Here is a 4,652-nt window from a genome sequence, read left to right as displayed (position 1 = left end):
ACTGTTCACATCCCATTGCTCTCAACTATTTGGTGGGCAGTTGTGGAATTCTTTTCGCTCGAGTGTTCTGTCGAAATGTCCAATTGCCTACAACAATTGTTTCCGTATCATTCTGAGTTTCCCTAGATCTTGCAGCGCAAGTGAAATGTTCGTGCGCAATCATACCGATACCTTCGACGCCAGATGGCGTAAACAGTGCCACTCATTTGTACATAGGCTTTTCAATTCTACTAATACCATTATACAGTCCGTACTTAGGTCCGACTCTTTTTACAAGAACTCATTTTTCACCAATCTCTGGCGCCGCCTCTACACATAGCCATAGTATTGTCAGTTTGTCTTGAAAGGTTGTACATATTCTTTGTTTTTCATGTTTGTCCCTCTGTCATATGGGCCAGTGAGAGCCTGAAATAAAGAAATAATAATGATAATAAAAAAAAACACCTCATAAAACCGGTGGTTATAGCAAAGGACCAGGCGTTAAGAAACCATATACACCTCGGGGCGGGTAATTAACCCTTAATTATCGTTTCGTCTTCTTCTTCTTCTTTCGGTTAGGCTGCCAACCTCATCTTTTTGAGGATTCTGCAGCCGTGGCAACATGGAGAGGTTCACTGCGCAGACTGAGGGGGATTATATTTTGGATTTAAACATAGACAAGGATGGCGATAGCGCCACCTCCGCTGGGAGGCCGTTCCAGTCTCTAATTGTACGTGGGAAGAAGGCATTTTGCCTATATTGGGTTCTACTAGTCGGTACCTTGTATGCTGCGGGATGGGTCGATCTCGAACTTCTAGCTTGTGGAGCGGGACTCGTTTTGCAGTTAATAGCCAGTTCCCCTGAGTGGTATTTATAAAAAGTGACCAATCTGGCCCTCCGTCGTCTCTCCTGGAGTGTTGGCCACTCAAGGTCGTGAAGCATTTCGCTGACACTGGAGGACCGTTGATACCTGTTTGACACCCACCGGGCAGCCCTACGCTGGACCGCTTCGAGCTTCGCTATATCCTTTGCTGTATAGGGGTCCCAAACGGGACTAGCAAATTCTAGTAATGGTCGGACTAATGTAACATAAGCAAGGTTTTTTTATCTTTTTGGATCCTACCTTTATGTTTCTTCTCAGAAAACCTAGGGTTCTGCTGGCCTTGTTGGTGATGTTTGCGATGTGCGTACACCAAGTGAGATTGTAGGTAATTGTCACTCCTAGATACTTGGCTTCCTTGGTTGAGGCAAGAGTGTGACCATGAAGTTTGTAGTTCATTGTTTGGGGGACCCTCTTCCTTGTGATATGGAGTGCTTGGCACTTGTCTGGATGGAAACTCATCATCCAGGTTTGCTCCCACTCAGCAAGACGATCCAAGTCTTCTTGAAGTACTTCCTGATCCCTAGTCGAGCTGATAGTTTTGTGTGCCAAGGTGTCGTCTGCAAACAGACGAGCAATAGACGACAAACTGGTAGGGAGGTCGTTTATATATAACAGAAACAGGGTGGGGCCTAGAACAGATCCCTGCGGCACTCCTGAATCTACTGGTACAAAACTTGAAATTGAGCCTTCCACTACTACCGCTTGCCGGCGATCAGTGAGGAAGCTCTGGATCCAGGTCTGCAGCGACCCTGTGATGCCGTAGCAGTTTAACTTATGGATGAGGAGGGAGTGGCAAACTTTATCAAATGCCTTGCTGAAATCCATTATCAAGGCATCTGTTTGTCTCCCCTGTTCAAGGTCAACAGACAAGTCATCCACAAGTCCGAGTAACTGGCTTTCACAGGAATGGCGGCGTCTGAACCCATGCTGCTCTTTACATATGATTTCATTTTCTTCTACATAAGACATAATTGTACTAGTAACAATATGCTCCATTATCTTACATGGAATACTGGTAAGGGAAATTGGCCTGTAATTCTCAGGACGATAGCGTTCCCCTTTCTTATAGACTGGGGTAACATTTGCTGTTCTCCAATCTCGTGGTACGACACCCGACTCGAGTGAAGACTGAAAAAGGAGAGTGAGTGCTGGTGCTAGCTCGACCGCCAATTCTTTCAGCAACCTAGGGCTGATGCCATCAGGACCAGGAGCCTTTTTGGGGTCCAGGTTTTGCATCAGTTTTCGCACTCCGGGCTCAGAGATGTTTATCGAGCTACATGTTGGTGCATTTGGTTGCTGAAAGAGGTTGGTTCTATTCTGAAATTCTGATACAGTGAAAGTGACCTTTTGGCTGAAGGCACTTTGAAACTGTTTGTTAAGTGCTTCTGCACGGTCCACGGCTTCTGTAACAAGTTTGCCCTCTACTTTCAAGGGGGCAACACTTGCAGCCTCGGTCCGCTGCGACTTGATATAAGTCCAAAACCTCTTCATGTTAGCCCCAGGGACTGCATGAGGGTCATCTTGGTTAGTAAACAAACTTTCAGTGTATGACCAGTAGGCTCGGCGTAGCCGACGCTGGATTGTATGTTTGAGAGCTTTCATTTGTTCACGTACCTTAGTGTTACCAGTCTTTTTCCATCGTTTGTATAGTCTGTCCCTACGACGGATTAGGCGAGAAGTAGTATGGTCTACCCACGGTTTGTTGTTTTTACCGCCTAGGGTTTTTTGGGGGATGTGCTGTTGGGACATGGATGAATGTCCTTCCTTAAAAGCGCACCAAATATGCTCAGTATTTTTGTCTTTGCCAAAGTCTTTTACAATGGAGTCTTGCAACAGTCCATACCCGAATACCGTTTATGTTTTCAAATTATGTTTACTACCCGCATTTCCTTCGTATGAGTTTCCGTGGCCGAGCGTGCAACCCCGTTGTTTGGTCATCTGGATCCAATTCCGTGGATCCGAGGTCGATATATCCCAGGCTGGCTCGGCTCGACTCGGACCAATGTTGTAATAAAGGGATAAATTTGCCTTCGGAAGGGACGTAAAACGGGGGTACCAGCCTAAAATGGAACTACCTTGTTCCTGAATGGCCTGACGAACTCTATAGCTAGTGACAAAGAGGATGAGGCGCATGTACGGGCGAACTGGCAAAATTATACCCAGGCTTGAAAGTACTGAGGCTTCCGACTTGCCTTCCGACGGTTGGTACCGTCCTTTCGCTGGGCCAACGTCGTTTGTATCTGCAGTCCTTTGCGTCTGTTCTGAGGCCTCCCTTCCTGTGTCTTTCTCATATACTTAGTGCATTGTGCATTATCTACCGTAATGGATCAAACTTACCACAAAAGAGCACGCATGAGAAGACACAAACACTGCTGCAGACGGCGCCATATTTTTCTTATTTCGAATCCCGCCAAGACTTGCCAAGGCCTCGTTTTCAACCAGCACTCGCGAAATACCGCGCGTCCGTACTCTCGCGGGAACCCGATTTGGGAGCGGTTGCGTAATCATCATTGCCGATTTGTGGGGAACGGTTCAATACCTGTTATTTGGTGTCATTGGTTTAACGAACGATATTCAATTTTGTACAAAGGGTGATTTCTTTTAAGACACGTTTCCCGAAAGCTTACATTAATTAATAACATTTTCTTGTTTCTTAACATTGTCATTTTTCTCCCGTGTTTAATTTCTTATCCCTGTTTGAAATAACGTTACAGAAGTCCCTACTTCTACAATATTATTTTCCGTTGAATTTTTACATTTTACGCAATGCTGTTTGGACGTATACGTGTTTTACCCTATACACTGGCCCCATATCATAAGTTTTGACCTTTGTATCGTTATCGCAAGGAGGTTATCCTTAGTTGTAACAAACATCGCCGCGGTACCGGTGGTGGTGAAAACAACCAGTCGGATCTTTTGAAGTTCCGACAACTTCCCAGCACGTTGAACCTTGTTTCAAGGTCCAATTTGATAAAAGCCTTCACCAAGATACACGGACAATGATGCTTGTCAATAGAAATGACGGGAGGGGTGAGATGACAGACGCCTTGACATATTCTTTTAACATTTTCCTATCCTGGCTTGGATTAAAAGGAAAGCACTCGATCCGCACCTTAGCTCATCTATGAATATAGCGCATTTTGTCTATCTCCTGGCAGGCTTTCCAGACTCAGCCCTGTTCCGCAGAGTATTATCCGAACAGGGAGGCAAACGGAAAAAATCACGGAAACTAATGTCTAGACCTTTTCAACAGATTCCGAATGCTTTAAAGACTAATTTCGAAATATCCTCCTGTGAGTCTCAATATGAGGCCTTTGTTAACTTCGAAGCTCTTAATTCAGATGTGTATAATAATTCACTTTGCTTGCTTTGTACTTGATGTATGTAACGTTGCTGTCTTTGTTTTAGTGGCACCATGAAAATAAGTCCCTGGCTTTGGCATTCTGAGACATTAGCAACTATCCGTTTTCCCTCGATTTTTGGCAAATATTTGCTCATTTTGCAGCTGTTTTGTACAGTGTGATCGAAGACTTTGTGGAAATGGACAAAGAATGATGTGCATGCGGATGCCATGGATATAATCAAATTAACATGGTTTTACTAACATTAATACATGGTGGGGACAAACTCAAGTCGTAGACGTTACATACATAAAGTTCAAAGCAAGCAAAGCAAATAATCATACACATAAGAATTAAGAGCTTCGAAGTTAACAAAGGTTTCAATGAGACTGACAGGTGGATGGATAACACATGAACGTCAACTTGGTTGGATAACTATGTAATTCTCA

Source organism: Branchiostoma floridae, chromosome 1 (assembly GCF_000003815.2).
Source record: "Branchiostoma floridae strain S238N-H82 chromosome 1, Bfl_VNyyK, whole genome shotgun sequence".
NCBI classification, from domain to species: domain Eukaryota; kingdom Metazoa; phylum Chordata; class Leptocardii; order Amphioxiformes; family Branchiostomatidae; genus Branchiostoma; species Branchiostoma floridae.
Note: the sequence above shows the minus strand (reverse complement) of the source record.